Here is a 27,164-nt window from a genome sequence, read left to right as displayed (position 1 = left end):
ACATTTTAAAAATTACAAAAAGGAAAATGGGTTGATGCAAAAGTTTAAGCACCCTACATGGTTAGTACCTAGTAGCACCCCCTTTTGAAAGTATCACAGCTTGTAAATGCTTTTGTAGGCAGCCAAGAGTCTTTCAATTCTTGTTTGAGGGATTTTCATCCATTCTTCCTTGGAATATTTTTCCAGTTCTGTGAGATTCCTGGGTCGTCTTGCATGCACCTTCAGCTTGCGCCTTTTGAGGTAGTCTATTGTGGATTTTTACTTGTGTTTAGGATCATTATCCATTTGTAGAAGCCATCCTCTTTTTTCAACTTTTACAGATGGTGTTATGTTTGCATCAAGAATTTGTTGAAATTTCATTGAATCCATTCTTCCCTCTACCTGTTACCTGTGCCATTTGGCTGCAACACAACCCTAAAACATGATTGATCCTCCCCCATGCTTAAGGGTTGCCAAGATGTTCTTTTCCTGAAATTCTGTTCCCTTTTTTGTCCACACATAGCTTTGAGCATTGTGGCAAAGAGTTCTATTTTAACCTCATCGGTCCACAGGACTTGCTTCCAAAATGCATCAGGCTTGTTTAGATGTTCTTTGGCATACTTCTGACGCTAAAATTTAATGGTGAGGATGCATGAGAGGTTTTCTTCTGATGAGTCTTCCATGAAGGCCATATTTGTTAAGGTGTTTCTGAACAATAGAACAATGTACCAAAACTCGTAGAGTCTGCTAAATCTTTTGCAGTCAACTGGGGGTTCTGATTTGCCTCTCTAGCAATCCTACGAGAAACTCTCACTGAAATTTTCCTTGGTCTTCCAGACCTTATCTTGACCTTCAATGTTTGTGTTAACTGTCATTTCTTATTTAAATTTCAAACTAAGGAAAGGGCAACTTGAAAACACTTTGCTATCTTCTTATTGCCTTCTCCTGCTTTGTGGGCCTCCACTATTTTTATTTTCAGAGTGCTAGGCAGCTGCTTAGAAGAACCCATGGCTGTTGTTTTTTGGCACAAGGTTAGAGGAGGCTGGGTTTTTATAAAGCTGGGAAATTTGCATCACTTGGCCTTTCCTTACAATGATAATGAACAAGTCAAGACCCTATCAGGCTAATGAAGGTCTGAAACCTTGGTACACATATCTCCAAGGGTGTCCAAACTTTTGCATCGGCCGATTTTCCTTTTTTGTAATTTTTCAAATGTTTAAAAATGAAAATATATATTTTTTTATATTATTTTTTTGCCTAAAAAACTAACTAAATGTGTCATCTTTTATTTTAAGCCTTTTAGAGATCATTTCATCTTCAACGTGCTTAACTGTTCATAATAACAGTAATTTTGACCAGGGGTGCCCAAACTTTTACATGTCACTGTATATTGAGGGGCTCGGATACTCCACTAGTGTCGTCAAGGGTGTTGCTTTGATTTAATTCTCACCTTCCAAGTTTATATTCTCTGACTGATGTGGTCCTCTGTGGTCATATTCACCTTTCATATTTTCTCAGATACTTCTGATTTGCTTACCTTTTGAGTATTTCCAAGCTAGATATGGGGTTCCTGATACTGCTAAGTTCCTATACAAAAAACCTCTTGTTACACAGTGTGTGCGCAGTTTGAAAAAGCGCTAATATCCCTAGGCTTTTCAAGATTGGAGGGCTCTTGGGGACCTCTGATTTACCTAAACCCCTCACACAAGCATATTCTCTTCTCCAATCATCTGTTGTCAAGCCTTATGATAAGGCTTATGTGAAATGGGTGGTGGATATACCGGACTTGACGGTGGAGGAATGGGAAGAGATGGAAGATACATGTTATTCTCCGGTGGTGAATGCTAGGGACTGTTTGATCCACAAAAAAGTTCTAAACATAGTTTATTATACTTAATCAAAAACAGTCCTAAGAAAATTAGGTGTTAGACACTTCGACATTAAGCATTTCAACATGTGATCCCTTGCAGCTAGGCAGACGTGCTGCAGAATAAAAGATTGTAGCGCAGTAAAATAATAATTTTTATTAGTACAATTAAAAATTAATAACATACAAATAGACAGGGTGGGACAAAACCTCCAATGGAGGGAGACAAAGCAAAATAGCTTAATTATACAAGATCCATGTATATCGATGAGAATGACAACTTGAAAATTATTTGCTAATATTAGCTCTATGTCAGGGCAGATAATAGTAGTGGCCTCAACTAATAGGATATTTCGCAGGCCAATAATAGCTAAAGTGCATATATTAATGAAAACATGTTTAGGGGCAATGCCACATTTGAAAAATAATGATCCAAAGAAATCAATAGCTAATATCACCATCAGTTATGCATAGAGACATAAGGTGCAGAGATCACTTATACAGAGATATGGTAAAGTGCATAGTGCAAAATAAGCCAATACGTTGTTTTTTAAAAATTATTTTATTGAGCTAGAATCTCTTTTATCCTTCAGCACGTCAGCTTAACTGCAAGGGATCACATGTTGAAATAGTTTATTATACCCCAGAAAGGTTGAGGAGGTTTGGGATGGTTCTGGATGATATGTGTTTTCATTGTCAAACGGAGGTGGGCTCTTTTCTACACTTAATTTGTTCCTGTCCAAAAATTCTTCCATTCTGGTCTGAGCTACTTCTGTTTCTTCATGAACACTTTGAATTCCCTAGAGTGTTGTCCCCTAAAGTGTGCCTGCTGGGTATTATAGATGAGCGTAATGGTGGGTCCTACCACAGACTCTTTTTTTTTTTAGAATTCTGTTTTTCTGTGCTAGAAAAATAATTATAATGTCATGAAAATCCACAGAAGTTGCCAGTATGCTCCACTGGCTGCAATTAGTCAATAAATATATTCCACTATGTAAAGTCCTTTATACGAATAGCAGATATGCTTATAAATTTGATAAGATATGTGGACGTTGGTTAGCAATAGCAGACACTGCCCAATAGGATTCCCAGTAGAGCTCTCTTTATAAATGCAGTTGTATCCTATATCTGCATAAGGTTATACTTAATGACATTTTAGGGGGAAGGGTGATGGGCATGGGGACTGGTATGATTGTGTGTTGTGTATGAGGTTGTATGCACTGAGTGTGTGCATATGATTCTTTAGTTGTTGTTAATTCGTTCTATGCAACTACATTATACTGATGTAAATTCAGACATTGCTCTGGCTTCAGTGGACATTGATGCTACTTATTGACTCTAATGGTTGTTATTGTTAATATTTTCATTGTGCTTAACAAATGGAAAATAAAACCTTTTTTTTTTTAAAAAAAAAAAAAAAGAAGGTAAGTTTACAAATCCTAGCTTCACTGTGGGACTATAGTAAGATGAATTTACAAATCAGCAGTACAATGCGTTGTGTTTGCGTTGGGACAGTTCTACCTCTATATGTCAGAAAAGAAGTCCATACACAGCACAATTCTTATACAGCCTGGACTGCTCCTCTGTGGCACTACGGTCTCGCTCAAAGGTACAGAAAATACAGAGTCCACTGCAACTCCACGAGTTTTTATTCCCCATTCACATCCCCTTTAAATATGGTCACAAGATAATGATTGAGTTATTACTTTGTAGTGTATTCATTATTTACGAGGACTTTGTGCTGAAAAGTCGATGATTAGCTCCAAAGAACTTCAAATGCAAAACTGCATACAAACCTGCTGCTGTTTATCTCTTATTTTTTCTGGGGTAAAAACTCAGCTTTGGAAAATGATTGCTGGATGGTGGTGCTGCTTTTCATTTATTGGTTTCATCACATAAGCTCTACTGATTGTGTGATTTCGGAGTCTATTAGTAAACATGGGAAGCATTGGTGTTAAAGTATAAGGCCTCTTTCACACGTCAGTATTTCCAGTACGTGTGGTGACAGTTTCCACAATGACACATGCAGACCCATTCAAATCTATGGGTCTGCGCACATGTCAGTGTGTTTACATGGACCGTGTGTCCGTGTGATCCACACAGAGACATGTCCAATTTTGGACGACAGCACGGATCACACGGACCCATTCAAGTCAATGGGTCCGTGTAAACACGTACCGCACATGAATGCCTTCCGTGTGACACATACCGGCGCTTGGGAATCAGCAGTACAGTTAGCGCTGCTCCCAAGCACCGAGTGCTGAACGCTGCCCTCATCATAGTCCCCTGCCGGCGCTCCGATCAGCACTAGCAGGGACAATGATGAGGGTAGTAGTGTCTGCTCCCTCAGTGTCCACCTGTAAGAATAAGAATAAAAGTAAAAATCCATATACTCACCTGTCCTAAGTGTCCCCCGCTGTAATCCATGCGACCGATCAGCAGAGGAGCCGGGGAGAATGAGCCGCTGCAGCGAGCAGGGCCCCGGACCTCCGCTGCGCTCCCTGAGTAACAGGACACCGCTTATGATTTGAGCAGAGCTCTGGGGCCACTCGCTGCAGCAGCTCATTCTCCCTGGCTCCTCTGCTGATCGGTCGCATGGATTACCGCGGGGGACACTTAGGACAGGTGAGTATAAGGATTTTTTATTTTATTCTTATTTTTACAGGTGGACACTGCGGGAGCAGACACTACTACCCTCATCATTGTCCCTTCTGGTGTTGAGGACAGCGTTCAGCACCCGGTGCTTGGGAACAGCGCTAACTGTACACTGATTCCCAAATGCCAGTAAGTGTGCTCCTAATGCGGCACACGGTTGCCACACGTATGATACACACGGACACATGGGACACGGATATCTCCGTTACCGTTTTTTAACGGAAATATATGGAAGTGTGAAACCAGCTTAACTCTGTTTTGTTTGCTTTTTTACACTCCATTCTGTCACTAGTTTCCCTGTATAATTTATTCAGCTAGTATAACCTTATTTTCTATCTAAAAATTCATTATATACTTCTCGTCATGTGATCCCATAGTGACGCCCCCCCTTGAGAATTAGGCTATGTTCATACATTGCTTTTTTGCAGCGTTTTTTTGCTGCATTTTTTATGCAAATTGTCAGCTTCGTTTTACAGTACCAGCAAAGTCTATGAGATTTTCCCAAATCTCATGCACACACCTTGGGTTTTTTTCCTTACTGTTTTGTCAAAGAGCTGCGTTTTTGCAAAATGCAGCATGTCACTTCTGTCATCAGCGTTTTTTCACCCATAGAAAGCAATAGGTAGCGCAAAAACGCAACAAAAAATGCAGTTATCAGGTGTTGCTGCGTTTTTGGTGCCAACACCTGAGGAAGTTGAATCACATTTTTTTTTATGCACTAAACTTTATCAGCATGAAGAAGAGACAAATGTACACTGACAAAAACGCAAAAAAATCATTAAAACTTGTTTTTTTGATGTTGCTTCTTTACTGCCAAGACAGCAGGTTTTGCATGCGGAAAAAAACGCAGCAAAAGTGCTGCTGTCTTTGGGAGGTCCCCATTTCAGCTATCAGAACTTCCTGTATTTATTTTTATGTTATTTATTTTACTCACCTATATAGCACCATTAATTCTCCAGCACTTCTCAGACAATATCGGCACTGTCCCCATTGAGGCTCACAATCTGCATTACATATCAGTATGTGTCTTTGGAGTGTGGGAGGAAACCCACACAAACATGGAGAGAACATACAAACTCCTTGCAGATGTTGTCCTTGGTGGGATTTGAACCCAGGACTCCAGCGCTGCAAGGCTGCAGTGCTAACCACTGAGCCACCATGCTATGTATGATAAAATTGCATGGAATGCACCACACACTTTCTTCATAGAGGCAGGGGGAAAAAAAGAGTTCATGAAGATGATGTCACACAGGTACAATGAATGGGTCACAGTTCAGCCTCCTGACTAAATAATGGTAATCTATTAGCTCATTTAGGAAAATATAGAGGAGGTGATAATCACCCAGCCAGCAGGTAGAGATGGTATTGTATCTGATCATGAGGTGCTCTGCTGATGTAGCAGGGATTGATAGCAGAGGATAATGGAGAAAGAAGCAGAGTGATAGGTCAAATTCAAGATGGAGGCTTAGGCTATGTGCGCATGATCAGGATTTGAAGCAGAAATTTCCTGAGCTTTTCAGCATCTCCTTGGCAGGAAAAACGCTGCGGAAAAAACGCGCGTTTTTGTTGCTGTTTTTGAAGAGTTTTTTTAAGCATTTTTGTACATCAATGAATGCTTTTTGGAGCTAAATAAAGTTATTTGGTGGGACATTGCTTAAACCTTTGGATTACCGTCAGAACTGGGGTGAGTATATTGGTTAATTTAAATGATTAAATAATGTGTCTGTTGTATTTCAAATAAAGTGTTTGCTCTGTGTCTGTGTGTTTATTTAACTCTTTACTTTACTTTAATTAGGTTTGGTCATGAAAGGGTCTGATTGTCACCTTATCATCACCAAACAAAAGAGCTAGGTGTCAGCTGATCCCATTTGCTCAATCTAATTAGCATTTCCATTCATGTAATTTATGCGGCAACTGTGAGCTGCTATTTTTAGCCTAAGACGGTGCCATTTGCAAACATGGTCCCTGACCATTATTAACAGCTCACAGGTGTTTCGTTAGCCACTACATCCCCCCGATCAGCACTCAGCAGCGCTTTGGACGCAGTGTATTTTTGCAGCGACCAAAACGCAGTGTTCTAATGCCACACATTTGTTGTCGGTACATGTGAATCCACTGCATATAATGACACTTCAATCAGTCAAAATCTGCAGCGAAGACTAGCGTGTCCACTACAGAAATTGACATGCTGCGGGTGAGTTTGGGTACATGGCCACGATCAGGAGCCGCTGAAGGTTTGATCAGCTGATCGCTCACGTGACCGCAGGTCCTGTAAGCACAGTACACTGCTGGGAGTGAGCAGTGTACCGCCGGGGACCAGGAGGACACCGGGTGGTGCCGGACAGGTGAGTATAAGGTTCTTTTTATTTTTACTTTATTTTTTCTTATATTTTACCACGAGCACGCCGGCTTGGCTGTGAAGACTACTGCTCCCCCCAGCCGACCCGCTCTCGCTGTTATCAGCGGGTGCGGCGGTCAGATGAGAGGAGTAGTAGTCCTCCTCTCCTCACTTGAGTACCACCCGCACTTTTCCGACGTTTCCGCCGTGAACTTTCGGCTATTGGCTTTAATTGAAACGCAACAAATCCGCAGGCATAAATATTATACATGCGGTTTTGCTACGGTTCCATTCAAGTCAATGGGCGTGAATTTGCGGCGGAAATGCCCAAACAATGGTCATGCTGCTATTTTTACCGCAGTGGTAATCCTAAGCACAAATTTCCGCATCATGTGCACAGCACATCAGGATTACCATTGCTATAGCTGGCAGACCTATTAACAAGCGTTTTCGCAGCGTTTCCGCTGCGGAAAAACCGCCACGAAAATGCATCAAAAACGCTACGTATGCACATAGCCTAAAAAGAAGTAAGCAGGAGTTTGAAGTGCATAAAACTAAATACACTATGTATAAAAGAGGTGCAGAGTGTGATAAACAGTCAGGTGGGAAGAGCAGGCATCCACAAAACTGAGTGCTTCTTTAAAGCTAAAAAATATTAAAAATGACTACAGAAAGATTGTTTGTGTTTTTATTATTTTCTGACTATATCACTTGCAGAGGGGAAACAGACAGAAAAGGGCTTATGTGTAGCAAGAAAATAAAAGGCTTTAATCAAATATGTATTTTTACATATGCTAGTAATTTGTATAAAATAAAGGTTTAATCCTGATAAATGTAAGTGTATGCACTTGGGAAGAGAAAATACATACCACCGTTATATATTAAATGAGAAAACACTGGGTAAAACTGACATGGAAAATTGCTTGGGAATATTAGTCAACAGGGTTTGTATTAAGTTTAGAAGTTATCCCCAGCCATAGGATAGGGTCTGATTGCTGGTGGCCCAACCACTGGTACCCCCACCAATATTGTCTGATTGGAGCAAAGGTCAAACATGCACATCTTTGCTCCATTTATTCTCTATGGGACTGCTGAAGACCACTGAGTACAGTACAGTCTCTGCCAGTCCCCGCTGCTTGATTCAGACGGGGCTCTGCAGACACTTTTCTCAGTAATGGAGATCTTGCAGCATACAGGTAGTTAAATTATAACTCATCCTGTGGAAGGGGATAACTTCTAAACTGGCTACAAACTCTTACTCTCTGACCATGCTGGGACATGGTCTGATCATACCACATCTACTTGGCAAGGGGGTGAAAAAAAAACTGTACAGACATTTCAGCACGGGATCACAAATGATTCTTTCTTTGAAGTAAAACATTGTTTAAAAACAGACAGTGAATGTTTTACCCCACAAAAAGAATCAGCTGTGATCCCCTGCTGTAATGTCTGTATACTCTTTTGCTTCCTCCCCTGCCCAGGAGCTGTGGTATGATCAGACCATGTTCCTGTACGGTCAGACACAGCCATTACACAGTACACAGCAGGGGCACATTTATAAGATTATCTCAGCACAGGAACATTTTATTTTAAAACAGCCAATTGTGGAAATTATTATTATTCCAAGATCTATTGATTAAAATCAACTTTTGTTCATGGGAAAACCCCTTTAAACTGTAGCAACCAGTGCCAGTGCTAGGCAGACCAAGCAGTGACTCTTTGGAATGCCTAATATTCCAATGCATTATTATGTGAAAAAAAAAAAAGTTCCCCTGTAAGATAAGTACATTTAAAAAAAGTTTAATAAAATAATTGGTAAAAAATGTTTTTACCCAAAAGAAGAATAAATAAGATTATTATGTAAACAATAATATAATAAATGAAAAAATAACACATTATGCCTAATAATTTACCTTTTTATTTTTTTAAATATAAACAATAAATGTAAAATATAATTTTGGGAAATTTATGAGTGACATAAAAAAATACAACTGAGCAAATAATATTTTGTACATTCTCCTATTTTTTATGTGCCAAATAAAGCTAAAACAGAGAATACAACCTGAAAATACACCCCTAGCATCTGTGTCAGAAAAAAAGATAATCTGTTATGTCTCCCAGAATACAGTGAGTTAATGACAATAAAAATGGCAATATTTTTTACTAAGTATATTACTGATATGACTATTGTTAATATAGAGTAGAAGGCCAACATAACGTATCTTTCTTGTACCTTTGTGTAATTTTTCTACTGCTTCTGTCCCTCTGTGCATCCAGCTTCACAGAGCAGAAGGGACTGCTTTTTCTCAGTGCTGCATGCCCCTCCCTCTGATTCTCGATACATAAAGATATCTCAATATGGGCAATTTTTATTAATATGGATGAGATGACCATTGATAGTTTTGAATGTAGTGATTGTGACCCACTATTTGACCAATAGCCATTACTATTTACAAACTCCAGGTTGTCCATGGGAATCTTCAGCCGAGCATAGAACGACTGACCTGTGCTCCAACATGGGCTGGGGATAGAGGTGGACCGAGGATAGAGGGATATATGTCCTACTGGCCATCTGGCACTTTAGCAGCCACAGGCCAGCACTCTGCCTTTAAACCGGCCGGCCACATCTGCTGAAGTGATGTCAAGCTGCACATCTTTTTCCCAGTTTTTAAAAGAAATAAATAAAAATAATCATAATTGGTATCACTTCATCTATAAAAGTCCAATTTTACAAAATATGAAATTATTTAAAACCTATGTTGAATGCCAAAACAACAGATTTGCCAGTTTTCCAGTCACCACACTGCTGAAAAAAATGCAATAAAAAGCCATCAATATGTCGTATCTACTCCAAAATGGTATCAATAAAAAAAGTCGGCTTGGCACGCAAAAAAAAAGCCCATAGACATTGGCAGAAAAATAAAAAAGCTATGGCTGTCACAAAATGGTGACAACAAGCTAAATTTTTTTATTTGCAGAATTACGGATTTTCTTACCACATAAATACATATTTATTATCTCTATAATCTTACTGACCTGAGCAATTATGTTTGCAGGTCCTTTTTACTACACAATAAATACCGTTAAGACAAATCCCAAAAAACAATGATGAAATTGCAGTTTTTTATTTACAAAATCACAAAAACGAAAAATCATCTGGACCCGTCAGTGTTCTGTTATGTGACTGTTTTTTAATTAAGAAATAGTTCTACATGCTGGCATTTTTTCTTTTCCATTCCAAAAACCGACCCATGATGGAACCTAGTCGGACCCCTTTAATCAATGGGACCCTCTGCTTCCATTTGCTTTGTTACGCAATAGATCCACTTTCCACATTAATTCCACCTGTCTATTCATAAAATCAATAAGACAAATGGAATTCCCTAAGGGCGCAGTCAGACAGCGTATAAATCGGACTGAGATCGGAACGCAGTACACAGACTGGCCGGCGGCTCTTTGACTCGAGTGTGACAGCTTCATGTATTGCTATGCAGCGGTCACTGTCAGGTTGGGGCGAGGCTCCGGCCAGTCTGCCCTGCGTTCCGATCAGTTCCTATTTATACGACTGCGCCCTTAAGCATATGTTAAAGTTGCCTGAAGGTGCATTTACACTGCACAATTATCCTAATGGCTCATACCCATATGTGTGAAAAAAAAAGTTACGATATCTGGACCGAAAAATCGGACGAGTGTCATGCAAGTGTCATGCGATTTTCATGAGAGAACAATGCAATTTTTCACACCTAGCATCCGTATGACATCCGTATGCAATGCGTTTTTTTTCTCTGCAACTATTATTCTACAATCATTTACAGGACTATTTACAGTGTTCTACGCTACAGAATGGTAATGTATCCCTAAAAATCGGATGGCATACGGATAGTGATGAGCGAGTACCGTAATATTCGTAATCGCTATACTCGTAATGAGTACTTTGTAATAATCACGTATTCGTTCCGAATAGCGAGTACAATGTAAGTCAATGGGAATTCGAGTAATTTTCTGCTGGACCCTACAAAGGGGTCTGGGGGCCTGAGGAAAAGGCTGAAATGGATGGGAAAGTGATGAAACAGAATGGGAAGAGTCTGGAAAATGTGCCTGCATGCATTTCTGACTCGCATATGGTTTCTGGGAATAAGTTTGTTGCAGTATTACGCCACTTTTACAGACACACAAGAACAACTACCAAACCTTACCTAAATTGCATTTAACAGGCCAAAAAGGTTAAGAAACAGTTTTTCCTACTTAATCACTTGTATATACGGCTAAATAAACCAGAGAAACCCAAAAATATCCCTTTTAGCCTTTGTTGACGCATACTGTTGTAGCTTTTTTGCAATCGCCTTTTACAATTGGAAGGGCCCTGACTTATACATTTAGTAGGTCCCTCTGTCATACATCATTTTTAATTCGCTATTCCCCAGCACTTTACAAGCACAGCTAGAACGCACCAGTAGGTATGTTGATCTTTGACCTGAGAGGCCTCGGGTGGCTCTGTAACATGCGTTTTGGAGGGACAGCTGTTACTTAGACATTTGGGCGGTCCCTCCATCATTGACACTCAGATAGTGGAATACATATACCATAGCAGTTTACAATGTGCCCATTGTAGCGTTGGGCTTGACCCTCCTCCTCCACCACCATGTGATACTGCGGCCCTAAATTCAAATGTTCAGAGGGCCTGCAGTAGGCAGGAAAGCTGAGTTTTGTGAGAGCCCTCGTGTGGCCCTGTAACATACATTTTGACGTGCCCTCCTCTAGAAATTTTGGAGGTGCCTCTTGTGTACATTTGAGAGTGCCCTCACTTATTCATATTGTAGGGACCTCACTATTATTTAACTCATTTAAGGGCAGAGACTACAGAGAAAATGGCCAAGAGACATGGAGTACTAGAAGGTAGTGTGAGCGAAATATGCTCTCCTCTATGCCTTCCGAACTCCAAATTAATAAGATTTGTTTTACGAGCGTTCGGGAAATCAGTAAAGCACAGCCAGGAATGGTGTACTAGAAAAAGACTTCTGCTTTATTAACACATGTGACACTTTAAATAGGGTCAGAGACAAAGGAATAGTTCCCTCTGACCTATGAACCAATAGTAACCTTAGGGGAGTGAACAGTAATGTGTAACCTCACTGCCCCTCAGTGTTACCTGATGACCATTACATAAGAGTGAAGACAAAATGGATACCACAGACAAACAAGATGGATTCTTTTCTCTCACATTTCCCCCCTTTTGTGACCAATTATGGCATTTCAGTAGGTATATAGGAGCGCGCTAGTCGCGTCCTCGGGACTTTCCTACCTGCTTCGCCTCAGTTCCCTACCTAAACACCTATAATTGTATCACAACAATGGATCTGTTCTTGTCTGGGGTCCATAGTATACAATCAGGGGTTCTGTGACACGGTTTTCCTTACATATAAACCTGAGTAACTTAGATGTAACATACATCAGCGCTTTTACGGCTACATATATCAACAAGCAGAATAATAATAATTGCATACATGTATAATCCCTGAGAGCCCCCCACCTAGACCCTTGAACCAATTAGTGGTATTCAGGACAGAGAATGTTTCTCCCACCAGGAGTTCTTGTTTGCATCATGTTCCTGTAACCACTTATCCCTTATCTCGGTTATCTTCTGTATATCAGTCCTAACCTGGAGATTTCCCATAATGTCATGTAATGACGACATGCGGGACCGATGATCTGACACATCCCTCCATAGCGGTCAGGTGGTCCCGCACTATGGTGTGTTGTCAGTGACTACAATCAGCTGCTTCTGTATTATATTAGATGCATTAAGGACATCAAGCATCTGGAAGATCTGGTCATCTCAATAATCAGTCGCCTCTACCAGCTTATCCCACATCTGCGTTATGGACGGGTAAATCAATACGCTGCTCACAATCTTATTTGCCACCCCCATTTCTACAAGATGAGGTTTACTATTGGGTCTGGGATTGTCTGCAGCTCGTCTGTACAGTGTGTGTAGAGGGATTGCTTTAACATTTACTCTGATGTGAGGCACTATAAAGGTTGATGGGGTCAGGAAGGCCGGTGTGCAGACCCCTGTGAAGTTATTAGGTAACCACTTGTAGGCCTGATGTCCACATACAATGTACAAACTCTCCGGTGCTCCCATAACAGTGTTATTGAATAGACTAGTAATCCATTTAGACAACAAGGTGGAGCTTAATATGTCCACAATCTCTTCCTGATACTGAGTGTCATTTGACATAATACCTGATATCAGTCTTTTCAAGGTGACGTTTACACAGTGAAGCTCAGGATTAAGCGTGGCATCGACCACTACACACTGTGTGATGTCAGTACAGACCCGTTACACTCAGAATACTGTAGAGAAAGCGACGTCTCTGGATCTTATCTGGATGCAGCTGCAAGAGGTGAAGTTCGGATAACAGGAGAGGTCAGCACGACTAGAAGCCCAAGGCATTCCTGTCTGTCTTAGAGGCAGACCACTCCTGTTGAACAACAACCACGGCTCTGTCACCCATGCAGCTACAGGCTAACCTACAGCTCTCTTTCCTGTTGTTATCTAGCTTAGTGGGAAAAGTGCGGTTACTCAAATAGAACATTTCTTTCAGTCACTGGAATGGCTTAATAAGGCATAGTATTGGAGCTCACAGGACTGTGAGTGCAAATCCAACAGTCTTTTGCTAATGTACTCGTGTCCATGTCTTTTAAAAGTACTTGGTGATGTCTAATGAATATATTATCTCAGTCATCATTCAGAACTTCATTTAATGTCTCTGCTAGTGGCAATGCCACCACTATCCCCATTAGAACTGGTAAAAATGGTCATCATTCTGCTGGTGGAGTGACTCGTTTACAGTGGCTGGCGTGTATCCAAGTGGATTTTCCCTCAAGCTTCACCGAAGTTGCTGTGGTCAGAACAACTTGGAATGGCCCATCAAATCTTGGATCAAGGCTTTTTCTGACGTGTCTTTTTAGGACCACCCAGTCTCCAGGCTTGAGATCATGTGTTCCAGACACTGATTCAGGGTCTGGAATGGAAGAATACACCTGTTTATGCACTGTTTAGGCGATTATGCAAGGCTGGCACATTGCTAGTCAGGCTGTCATTCTGCATCTGAAGTGACTGTGGGAAATATAACCCTGTTCTAGGTACTGAACCAAAAAGTATCTCATATGGATTGAGACCTGTTCTTATTCTTGGAGTGTACCTAATTGAGAAAAGAGCTAGAGGCAAGCATTCGGTCCATGGTTTGCTGCTTTCCTCTCTTGCCTTATTAATCTTTAACTTTAATGTCCCATTCAGTCTTTCTACCTTCCCACTACTATGTGGATGATAAGGTGTGTGTAAACCCTGCTCAATTCCCAAAGACTTTAAGATCTCTTTCATGATCTCTCCAGTGAAATGCGTACCTCTATCACTTTCAATCACTTCAGGAACCTCATATCTACATACCACCTCATTCATGAGTTTTTGAGCAGTAACCTTTGCTGTTGCTTTCTGCACCGAATATGCCTCAGGTCAACCTGAAAAGAGATCAACACACACAAGCACAAACTCATATACCCCTACTCGTGGTAGTTGTATATAGTCAATCTGCAATCTCTGGAACGGTAGAGCGGACGAGGGGTGTGTTTCTGCGGGGTCTTCACAGCTTTCCCTACGTTGTTGTGCACACGTCATACAAGACTGTGTGTGCCTGGCTGCCTGGGTACTGGACCCTGGCGCCACCCATACCTTGTCTACCAAAGCACACATAGCTGTTTTTGACAAATGTGTTAGTCCATGGATTACCTGGGCTGTCACTGAGTAAAGAGCTGGTGGCAGGCAGAGCTTGCTGCCCTTTTTCCATAAACCTTCCTCAGTCAGCTGGGCTCCCTGCGTCTCCACTCCTTCTTTTCCTATTGAACCCCCTGTTTCTTCAGGGATTTAAGAATATCAGGAGTGACAGGTGCCACTGAGGTCACGGTCTGTACCGCTGCTAGACTCTCAACTCTCGGCCTCTTTACTGCTTCCTTGGCGGCAGCATCCGCACAAGCATTTCCTCTGGCTTCATTGGTGTCAGCTCGAGTGTGAGCTTTTATCTTCACCACGCCAAGCTTAGTTGGTAACAGGAGAGCCTTCATCAGGGCCCTTACGCTCTCTGTGGTTTATAGGTTTTTCATGTGACTTTAGGCAAGATCTACTATCTACACACACATTTGGCCTTCTTACCCTTTGCAACTCTACACGCCTCAGTGAGTGCCCTCAGCTCTGCCCCCTGTGCCGATAGATGAGGAGGGAATGGTTCAGCTTTTATTACCTCATGTTGTGTGACCACAGCGTATCCAGTATAGAACCGACCAGCATCTTGGCATTTGGATCCATCTACAAAAAACTCAAAATCTTAATTAGCAATGGGTTCATCTGAGACATATTCAAACCCTGCCGTCTCTTGCTACATCAGAGCTACACAATCATGGGGTGTATGTATGTCGGCTATTTCCTCCTCTGTCAGAGAATGTAAATATAGTTCATTTTCCCCATCTTTCCCCCCTTTTTGAATCCAATGGCAGAAGCGTAACTGGATTCAAAACTGCCCGTCGTTTGAGTTCTACATTTGGGGGAATGAGGAGGGCACATCGAAGACAAAGTTGCTGGGTCATTGAAATGTGCCTAGGATGTACCTGACTGAGGACACCATGAATGTCATGTTGAGTGTAAAGTGTGACCTTGTAATAAATAACTAATTCTGTGGCCTTTTCAATCATGGCTTGAACCGCAGAAATGGCTCTAACACAAGAGGGTGCCCCTCTGGCAACAGGATCCAGCCTAGCTGAGGAGTAGTCCACTGGTCTTTGTAGTTTTCCCGTGTTTTTGGGTAATGCAACCTACTGTATTGTGACCTTTCTTTCCTCTGTGAAATGTCTGGTGTATTGTGACATGCCATGTTCTAAAAAGACTATCTTCTGGTGATAAACCTGTGATTTCGTTTTATAGGCCTTACATGCACGTTCTGCTAGGGAACACAAAAGTGAGATAGACGACTCCTGACATGAGACTTGGTCAGAACAAAGTAATAAATCATCCACATACTCTAAAGCATCACCACCTCCAAACATGGAGGAGTCAACAAATTTTCAAAATGGGAAAACATTGCAAAACTAAACATTATCGGTGAATTCTGAGCACCTTGTGGTAGCACTATCCATGTAAATTGTTTATGACCAAGGAAAAATAAATAAATAAAAACAAATAAATACCGGCAGTCTGGGTGCAGAGGCGCGGAAATAATGCTTTGTCTAAGTAAATCACCATGAAATGCTTTGATGATTTCTCAAAGAAAAACATTAATTGCATACAGACCCGGCTGTCCAGTATATATTAAGGAAAAAATAAAAATTTAAAAATGTGCCTGGAGTTCATTTTAATCATTGAAATAGAACCTCTAAAATTTGAATTTCTGTCATTATAATTTTTATCTAGTGGTTTTCAAGAATTAGGATGAAGGGAAAAAGTCATTCTCAGCTATCTGCTATGTGAGTGGGGGCTGCTGCATTCCTGTCTCCCCCACCTTTTTCTATGGTAAAGAAAAAAAACTTACTCTCTTTGTTCTGCAAGTTTGGATCAACTCTTGCTCCACCCCTTTGGCTACTTGTAGCTAATCCTTTGGGTCCTTCCCCCTCCACTCTGGGCGCGGCTTTTACAAGTCCCTCTCTAATTGGTTTCTTTAACCCTTCCACAAAAGCATCTCCCAATGTACGTATATTAAGAGTGTCCCCTGGAAAATATCCCATATCTGTCCAAGTCATCTGTAAACAGGCAAAATATTTTTCTACAGCTTCATCTTTTTCTTGAGTTACGTCATTTAAAGATATAGATTGTTCTCTCTGTTTTGTCAATGCTCAATGCTGCAACATCTTACAATAGTTAAGACAAATCTTATAATCAGAAAAACAAAAGAAAATTAATGAAGAACAAGTGAAAAGGCAAGGTGGACAATGAATTATCCACATAAGCCCAAACGGACCTGGATATGGTGTCATGATAGGAAATTTCCTGTTTAATTCCTGCCTTGCCTTCCTTGGTTCTTGTGTACATTTACTTTGTTGTATGCACTGCTGCCCTGGGACGTGGTGCGCATGCGCCGGCCTCCCTGCTGGTGGGCGCGCCTCCGGCTGTCATTATGACGTCCACGCACGGTCGGGCACCTCCGCTCTATGAGCGGCGTGCCCGCGCGTGCGCGATGATGTCTTGACGGCTTGGGGGCGTGGCCTGGCGCGGGTTACGGCGGGCGCATGCGCCGGCGTCGCGTCGCTAGGGCACCAGTGCATGCCCCCATCACACATGTGACCGGTCACGTGATTGCTCACGTGACCGGCACTAATGATTTAAAAAGGGTGCTTGTCCCTCTCTATCTGCACTGCCCCTTGAGAAAGCGGCCGTAATCGCCGCGAAACGCGCGTCGGGGGACGTACTATTTGTCCCAAAGCCCATTTGACTGCCCACCACCACCACCACCCCTGGTAAGAGTAACATCTCCCCCATTGTTTATTTGAGTGTCATGCCCTTTATGGCACTTTATGTTGAAATGTCTAAGAGGTCACTCTCCCCTCCTTTTATTTTGTAGGAGTGGGCGATTGGGGGATGGGAGGGAATATGTGGAGATGCTCTTCTATTTGTCCAACTCTACAGTTTACATTAATATGCACGCTGCACCTTAATTGATGGGTCTGTCTTTGATGCCTGTTTTTCATTATACTATAGGGCGCCACTAGGCGTTTAAATTTAATGACAGTCCCTCAATCTTGTTATTCCATTGAGATAAATTATTGGTCCATCATTTATGTTATTTTAATTGTATTGGTTGGAAATTCTAGGTGCAGCGGGTTTTCCATTTTTCTCGTGGAGAAATCCCCTCTTATTTTTAGCTACAAGAGTTGTGCTTACTTCTGATTATAGCATCTAATATTGGGGCAGGTCCGTTTGGGCTTATGTGGATAATTCATTGTCCACCTTGCCTTTTCACTTGTTCTTCATTAATTTTCTTTTGTTTTTCTGATTATAAGATTTGTCTTAACTGTGTTAATAAAATATGTGTCTCTTTCTAAAAAACCATGATGACTCTGTTTTTCTCTTGGTAAAAAGATGTTGCCTTGGAGTCGGTATTTGAGGGTGTTGGGGGGGATTATTTTCCCTTGCCTACGCTCAATTTATAGTATTTGGGCTATTTTTCTAATAACATCTTACAATAGTCTTCCCCTGACTCTAATGTCTGTAAATATTCTGTTCCAGGTCTGTCAATCAGATAGTCTTTTGACCGTCCTCTCTCTTGCTTAATAATATGTGCAGTCACATCTCCTCCTTTTGCGTCTACTAATGATTCTAAATTCTGCCATGTACAATTATATGTAACCTGTATCTGCTGAATTTGTCTAGCAAAAGGAACAGGCTTCTCATCAAGGAAGTTGTTTCATCACCTTGTGAGGGGGGCCATGCCTCATGTGTGAGGAGTACTGGTCGTTGGTATGTGAGAGTATCCTCTATCAGTCCCCCCCTCTCACTGCTCTCTTCCCCCTCCCCCTCCCATGTAATTATATCTGGGGGGTGTACTATCAGCTAACACATGCATCTTTGTTATAACTGGAAAAATTGGAGCAATTGGGGAACTGAATTTAAATTTAGTTATCTTGCAATTTGAACAGTTATTTTTCCATCCCATATTCTGTACCCTACATACTGTACATGTCCACCGTCCTGGTCCATTATAAGGAGGAGGTACTGATGATTCTGTCTCATTAAGTCCGTTCAGTCCATTGTCAAAAGCACTCACCCAATACTTTTACTTATAGTGCTTTTCTCACACTTTCTGCACTAATTACTTCTAGAGCCAACATTCTTTACCTGCTCAGCCTTCTCCCTGAACACATACGGACCAGACCCCCCTGTGGGGAATTTCAGTCATTTCAGCATTCTTTTACTATCCGTTATGGCATCCTTGCCTTCACGTTATCTGCACATTCTACTTTTTGCTGTCTTTCCACTGGGTTTCTGTCTCCATTTACACGACAAGTTTCCCATACTTGCCTCAAAATCAGTGCTAGCACAATATCAACAATAGGCACAAAGCCAAGGGTCTAATAGGCAGGCACACAGCCACAGATCCTATTATTCTGTAGAGTAGTCCGTCACAAAGCCACAAATACTACAATACAGCCCGTAAATGGTCCATAAGATACCCCTCTGGTGAGATGATCAGTCTCATCAGCCAAACAAGATTCAGCAACACAACAATCCTCTAAGTATACGTACCACTATATCACACTCATACACTGATCAGATCACATGCACACAGTTCAAAAAGGCATAGGTAACTCTTCCCAGTTCTTGGACTAGACTATTAATTGCAAAAATAACTCACCCGGATTGGAGGTGACCAGCTCACAGTAAAAGTGAAATACAATTGTAAGAATAAGCTTCTTACCTTATGCTGCAGCGTTTGAATTCACTTTTACTGGAGAGTCCTCCTCACTCTAGATCCGGATGGTATAATGCACATCTAGTCCCGGGTTTCGGCACCAAATTCTGTGAGTGAAATATGCTCTCCTCTATGCCTTCCGAACTCCAAATTAATAAGATTTGTTTTACGAGCGCTCGGGAAATCAGTACAGCACAGCCAGGAATGGTGTACTAGAAAAAGACTTCTGCTTTATTAACACATGTGACACTTTAAATAGGGTCAGAAACAAAGGAATAGTTCCCTCTGACCTATGAACCAATAGTAACCTTAGGGGAGTGAACAGTAATGTGTAACCTCACTGCCCCTCAGTGTTACCTGATGACCATTACATAAGAGTGAAGACAAAATGGATACCACAGACAAACAAGATGGATTCTTTTCTCTCACAGTAGCAGTGAGTGCGGCCTACAATTCTCAGGTATGGCTGAACTCTGTGAACTGGAAAAATAAAGCTGCACTAGTCAACAGGATGACGAGCTCAAATATATCACTTGTGCAAGTCAATGGACAAAGGATATATGGTGCCCCCCCTCCAGGATGGGTTGGAGACGCTTCTCCAAATGGCTCAGAGATTTTTATTGTCAATATTCCCCAGATTATATAGCAAGAGAAGACTTCTTGATACTGTAATACTTGGTCCAGTGCAGAATGTGCATCGTATTTCCAAAAATTACTCCTGGGGGCTGTGTCATAGGTGCAGGAAGATTCCATGACAAGGGCCTCCCTTGACAAACATTATCTACGATGGAGTACTGAAGTAGTTGTGGCCCTCAATTCAAGTTTTCAGAGGGCCATCAGTCGGTCATCAACAGTCAGTGTAAATTTCTATTGAATATGTATCCCCTATCTCAGTCACAATGTGGCACAACCTGTGACAAGGGCCTCCAATGACAAATATTAGTTTGGTAGGACTACTGTACATTCCAGATTTGTCCACTGCACAATGTGCATAGGGTTTGTGAAAATTAGCCCTATGGGCTGATGCATGGTTGACGCAGGAAGCCACCATCCCAAGGGCCTCCAATCACAAATAGTAGTTAGGCTGGAGTAGGAATACTGTCCTGGTTTGTCCACTGCGCAATGTGCATAGGATTTGTGAAAATTAGCCCTATGGGCTGTGTCATGGTTGACTCACTATTTTGGCTGGGCCTGTGACAGCTAGCTTGGCTTGTACCATCAACATCTGAAAATCTGTCAACAAAACCCAAAATGCCAAAAAAGCCTATTGTTAAGGTACGTGGACGTGATGTTGTCAGTGGTGCGCGAGAAGGCACTCAGTCTGTGTCACGTCAGAAGAAGCTTGATGCATCCACTATGTTCCTGGAAAAAGTTCCTGGTCTGGAACGTAAACGTGTGTGGAAGCCAGAAGAGTGAGAGCAGATTCTGTCTTGGATAGCAGACAAGGCCTCTACGCATTTGTCAAGCAGCAACAAATCTTCCACGACCACACAGTCTACGGTGGATACACAGAAGGCTGGCCCTTCCAATCCTGAAGCTGGTTCTCCTTCCTCCCGCCATTATCAGTCACAGGAGACATATGACCCCAAGCTTGGCCACTCCGAGGATCTGTTTGGTACTTATCCTTTGGTTGGCTCTGGCCTATCACCGTGCAGCATTGAAGAGAGACAAGAGGAGGTGGCGTGCGTTGATGCTCAAGTATTTGAGGACCTACGGCAGAAGAAAGCCACTTGGAGGAACATCATTTACTGTCTCCAGAGGTGGAGGCTGATGATGATGAGACACAGTTGCCATCAGGTCAGCCTACAATGTCAACTGGTAAGGAGGATGAGATAGAGGACGAGGTGGTCGATGATGAGTCCACTGATCCGACCTGGACCGTTGGCACGCATAGCCATGACAGCAACACAGAGGAAGATGGATATGTAGCACCAACACAGGCACCAAGGGGTTGTGGTTTGCCCAGAATGAAAACTGGGTCAACTGTTCCCAAGAGCACCCCCACTGTGTGCTAGGGGGCGTTCAGCTGCTGTGTGGAATTTTTTTTTCTGAAAGTCCTTCAGAGAAAAACATTGTTGTCTGTAGCATTTGCCATAGCAAGTTGAGCAGAGGCCAGGGCAAAGGCAACCTGAGCACCACCAGTATGAGAAACCACATGGCAGCCAAGCACCCCAGTAGGTGGGCGGAACACCAGGGTACCAAATCTGCGTCTGCGGGTCAAACCAATAATAATAATAATACTCTTTATTTATATAGTGCCTACATGGTGGAACTCCACCTATCATATGTTGGCGAGGATTAGTGAACAGCAGAGGGCAGTAGCTGAATACCAGCTTCAGCATGCTGGTCAGACTGAGAGTCAGCCACCACACATAACAACTGTTGAGTGGGTGTGGATCGCTGACATTTGTGAGGTTCTTGAGAACTTTGAGTACTGCACCAACCTTGTGAGCGGTGATTAGGCTATTATCAGCGTAACCATCCCGCTGCGGTGTCTCTTGAAACAATCACTGCATAATCTCAAAGAGGAAGCTTTGAGTGCCCAGCATGTTGGTATGGAGCCAGATTTCCCAATGGATGATACTACCCAGCCTAGCCAATATTCTGAGGCAACATTGGGTGATGAGGAGGGAGAGGACTTGTTTTTCTGTGCTACCGAGGGGACTTGTAATGCTACAGAGGGGACACCCCACCCAAGCTTCATGTCTGTCCAGCCTGTATGGGCTGGAGAGGAGGAGGTGGAGGAGGAGGCGAGTCAGCGTGAGGAGAGGATGGGTACGATTTCTACTGTTGGAGACAGAGAACATTTGCCTTTTTGCAGCTTGGCCCACATGGCACCTTTCATGTGTAAGTGTCTGTGGCAAGACCCTCGGGTAATACACATTTTATCCAACAGTAATAATAATAATAATAATTTTTATTTAGATAGTGCCAACAAATTCCGCAACACTTTACAATAAAGCGGAGACATGTACATACAATAAATTCAGTTTAAACAGTTACAGTAGGAGTGAAGTTCCTGCTCTCAAGCTTACATTCAACAAGGCAATGGGTGGACACAATAGGTGAAAAGTGCTTGTTATTTCAGGCCTGGCAATTATAATAAGTAGGGATTTTCATATAAGACTACATGATCCGGTCATCAGCCAGTATGTTTAAGTGCAATAATCAAGTATCGAGTGTAGTTATCGTGTGCATGGAGGGTGTGGAGACAGATGAATAGTAGGGTGCAGATTCAGAATAATATTTAGAAGGAAGGAACAGGGGAAAGTTAGTTTACTGAGTAGTTGAAGTGATAGGCTTGTTTAAAGAGATGGGTTTTTATAGTGTGCTTGAAGACATGGTATCTAGGCATCAGTTGGATCATCTGGGGTAGAGCATTTGCAGCACGAGAGAAGTCGTGGAGACCGAGGTGCGAGGTTCGGATTATGGGGGATGTTAGTCTTAGGTCATTTGTAAAACGGAGGGCACGTGTAGGGCGATAGACAGAGATGAGAGAGGAGATATAAGGTGGTGCAGAACTGTGGAGAGCTTTGTGGGTGAGAGTGATGAGTTTATATTGGACCCTGTAGCAAATGGGCAACCAGTGTAATGACTGGCACAAGATGGAGGCATCGGTGAAGCTGCTGGACAGAAATATGACCCTGGCTGCTGTATTCAGGACGGATTGAAGTGAAGAAAGTTTGGTAAGAGGGAGACCGATCAGAAGAGAGTTGCAGTAGTCCAGACGAGAGTGAATAAGACCGACAGCAAGAGTTTTAGCAGTTTCAAAGGTGAGAAAAGGTCGGATTCTGGAGATGTTTTCAGGTGCAGATGACAAGAGCGACCTATACTGGTTGGCCACCTTACTCGATCCATGGTACAAGGAGAAATTTCCTTCTCTCCTTTTGGAGTCAACAAAGAGTTTTACAATTTAATTGTTCAAGCGGTCCGTTGTAGATCAGTTGCTGAAAACATCACCCTCAGACAATGCTAGTGGCAGAGGTACTGGCTCTTTTCAACACCAAGGGATAATGGGGAGAGACAAGAACACCAGCTCCAACAGAGGTGGGGGGAAAATGTGCACAAATTGGGCAATTTTCGATAGACCAGCACAACAGTAAAGGCTATCTGTGCCTGTAGCAATGCCAAGGAGGGATAAGTTGCAGAACATGATCAAGGGGTACTTAAGTGACCATACGTGCGTCCTTTCTGACGCTTCAGTTCCCTTTAATTATTGGTTGTCTAAGCTGAACATTTGGCCAGACCTCTCCTTATATGCCTTGGAGGTGCTGGCCTGCCCGGCTGCTAGTGTGGTGTCTGAGCGTGTTTTCAGTTCTGCTGGGGCAATCATCACTGATGGGCGCACACGCCTCTCCACGGAAAATGCTGACAGACTTACTCTGATTAAATTCAACAAGGACTGGATGTCTCCACAGTTTGTAATCCCTCCAGATGAGAGCAAGCCAACCTAAATTCACCAAAAATGCAGATTCATGCTACTGCTGTTAACATCACCCCCTTCCCATAAGAACCCGTTTCCTTCCTGCGTCAACCATGACTCAGCCCATAGGGCTAATTTTTAGAAACCCTATGCACATTGTGCAGTGGACAAACCAGGACAGTATTCCTACTCCAGCCTAACTACTATTTGTGATTGGAGGCCCTTGGGATGGTGGCATCCAATATAGTGGTTACAATGGCCTGGTGCTTGCTTTGTAGCAGGCTGTAGGAAATGTTTGGACTACTGCTTTGTGCAGGGCAATGAAAGATTTTTTAGGTAGACTAATACAGACAGAAGGCAGGCTGACACCCCAAAAAAGTGGTTAAAATGGCCTGTTGCTTGTTTGTAGCAGGCGGTAGGAAATGCTTGGACTACTGCTTTGTGCGGGGCAATCAAAGATTTTTTATGTAGACTAATACAGACAGAAGGCAGGCTGACACCCCAAAATAGTGGTTAAAATGGCCTGGTGTTTGTTTGTAGCAGGCAGTAGGAAATTTTTGGACTACTGCTTTGTGCGGGGCAATCAAAGATTTTTTACGTACACTAATATGGACAGAAGGCAGGCTCTGACCCCTAAAACAGCAGGGAAAATAGACCAGCGCTAAAAAAAGACAGCACACAATGCTAATTCTGTGTGTGCAGGAAAAATATTGCTTTGCCTCTGACAAGAGCTGTTTTAAGATGGACACTGGAAGAATACGTTATCCTCTCCCTAGCTAATACACAAGCTCTCCCCTGTACTCTGACTTTGTTCTGAATCTTCAGCTCTGAAAAGAGCTATTTTTTGGTGGTATTATGGAGCTAGTGAGAGGCTCCTTTAAACACAGAACAAGTACACACTGCAAGTAGCCCTTACAATGGCTTTTGTTTGATCAAGAGGCCTAAACACTCTCCCTAGCAGCTTAGCGATCTCTCCCTATGCTTATAGAACGCAGGCTCCAGACGCAATGTGCACAAAATGGCGGTGGCATGGATTAAATAAACCCTATCACGCTGGGCGGCCAGCCAATCACAGTAATGCCACAGTCAAAATGTCTGTGGCATTACTGTGATTGGTTAAGAAGCCCAACATGTTTAATGGCTGCAAAGGAGATGCCAAAACTGCAGGGCGGGACATCCGAATATAGCGAGGCAAGTACACAAATACTCGCCGAATAACAATTAACCCGAATACCGTACTATTCGTGCAAATAGTGAATAGTAACGAATACACTCGCTCATCGCTACATACGGATGGTCCGTATGCCATCCGTTTTTTCTCGCACCCATTGACTTGCATTGGCGAGGCTCGTCCGAGATACGCGGCAATACGCAGCATGCTGCGATTTTTTTTCTCAGTCCGATTTCAGCTGAGAAAAAAATTGCAGATGAGCAGGGACTCATAGAGTAACCCCTTAACGACCGCCGTAACGCATTTTTACGGCGGCAGTTAAGGGTACTTATTCCTCAGCACCGTGAAAATGCTTCGCTGAGTATACATGTCAGAGGAGAGAGAAATGAAGCCCCCCGATTCCTCCGCCGTCCTGTGATCACCCCCCGGCTCTCCAGTATCTTGCCACAGAAAAAAAATGGTGGGCGCCTGCGTAGTGCGCCTGCCGAGATCTGCCGGCCCGTGCCCGGTAACAGCAGGGAATTTTCCCTATAACAGTGATCAAAATAAAAAATATAATGAATCAAACCCCATTTTGTTCCCCCCCTAGGTAAATAAAAATTATAAAATAAAAAATTTTTTGTTAGGGTTAGCCCAGGGTTAGGGTTAACCCAGGGTTAGCCTAGGGTTAGAGTTAGCCTAGGGTTAGAGTTAGCCCAGGGTTAGGGTTAGCCCAGGGTTAGGGTTGTGTTAGGGTTACGGTTAGGATTAGGGCTAGGGTTTTGTTAGGGTTGGGATTTTTTCAAAAGTAAAGAAAAAAAAATGATGACGATATGGTGACTAGTGTTGAGCGCAAGTGCTCACTACTTGAGTTTGCATCGGGTGCCCGGGTATGCACCGAGTATCGCAGGTGCTCGAGTGACATGCTCGAGTCCTCGCCCCGCAAGTTTCGCGGTTGTTATACAGCAAAAAGAAACATGCGGGGATTGCCTGCCATACACGAGCGATCCCCGTATGTTCTTTTTGGGTGTCTAACAACCGTGAAACATGTGGGGCGGGAACGCAAGCATGTCACTCGAGCATCCGCGATACATGGTGCATGCCCGAGTACCCGATGTAAACTCAAGTAGTGAGCACTTGCGCTCAAGACTAATGAAAACTTATTCAATATAATGACCTAATGTTATCAAATTCTGTGTTGTATCTCTGGGTTCAAAATGTTCACATTACCCCTTGATAAAATCCTTGAGGGGTGTAGTTTCCAAAATGGGGTCACTTGTGGGGTGTTTCCACTTTTTAAGCGCATCAGGGGCTCCCGAAACGCGACATGGCGTCCACTAATTATTCAAGCAAATTTTACATTCCCTTCCGAGCCCTGCTGTGCGCCCAAACAGTGGTTTTCTTCCACTTATGTGGTATCGGCTTACTCAGGAGAAATTGCACAACAAATTTTATGGTGCAATTTCTCCTGTTACCCTTATGAAAACGCAAAATTGGGGTCTGAAAAACATTTTTGTGGGAAAAATGTGAAAATTTTATTTTTACGGCTCAATTTTATAAACTTCTGTGAAGCACCTGGGGGTTCAAGGTGCTCACCACACATCTAGATAAGTTCCCTGAGCAGTCTAGTTTCCAAAATGGTGTAACTTGTGGGGGGTTTCCACAGTTTAGGTACATCAGGGGCTCCACAAACGCGACATGGCGTCCACTAATTATTCAAGCAAATTTTACATTCAAACCCTGTCGTGCGCCCAAACAGTGATTTTCCCCCACATATGGGGTGTCGGCGTGCTCAGGAGAAATTACACAACAAATTTTGTGGCCCATTTTCTCTTGTTACCCTTGAGAAAATTAAAAATTTGGGACCTGAAGTAAAATTTGTCTGAAAAAAAGTTAAATGTTCATTTTTTCCTTCCACGTTGTTTCAGTTCCTCTGAAGCACGTGAAGGGTTAATAAACTTGAATGTGGTTTTGAGCACCTTGAGGGGTGCAGTTTTTAGAATGGTGTCACTTTTGGGTATATTCTGTCTTGTAGACCCCTCAAAGTCACTTCAAATGTGATGTGGTCCCTAAAAAAAATGGTTTTCTAATTTTGTTGGAAAAATGAGAAATCGCTGGTCAAATTTTAACCCTTATAACTTCCTAACTAAAAAAAAAATTGGGTTCCAAAATTGTGCTGATGTAAAGTAGACATGTGGGAAATGTTATTTATTAACTATCTTGTGTGACATATCTCTCTGATTTAAGGGCATAAAAATTCAAAGTTTGAAAATTGCAAAATTTTCAAAATTTTTGCT

The 27,164-nt window shown here is 42.5% G+C and overlaps 1 protein-coding gene across 4 annotated transcripts in view; it reads left to right on the top strand.

The window, feature by feature from the left end:
- Nucleotides 1-27,164, top strand: part of CUX2 (cut like homeobox 2) — a 642,716-nt gene that overhangs the window by 561,854 nt on the left and 53,698 nt on the right. The gene's annotated exons all lie outside the window — the stretch shown is intronic.

The sequence above is a fragment of the Phyllobates terribilis genome, unplaced genomic scaffold, assembly GCF_046119375.1.
Source record: "Phyllobates terribilis strain yellow unplaced genomic scaffold, ASM4611937v1 Scaffold_1__5_contigs__length_1240528914, whole genome shotgun sequence".
Classification (NCBI taxonomy): domain Eukaryota; kingdom Metazoa; phylum Chordata; class Amphibia; order Anura; family Dendrobatidae; genus Phyllobates; species Phyllobates terribilis.
The sequence above is the reverse complement of the archived record's forward strand: the minus strand, read 5'-3'. Positions and strand labels throughout refer to the sequence as shown.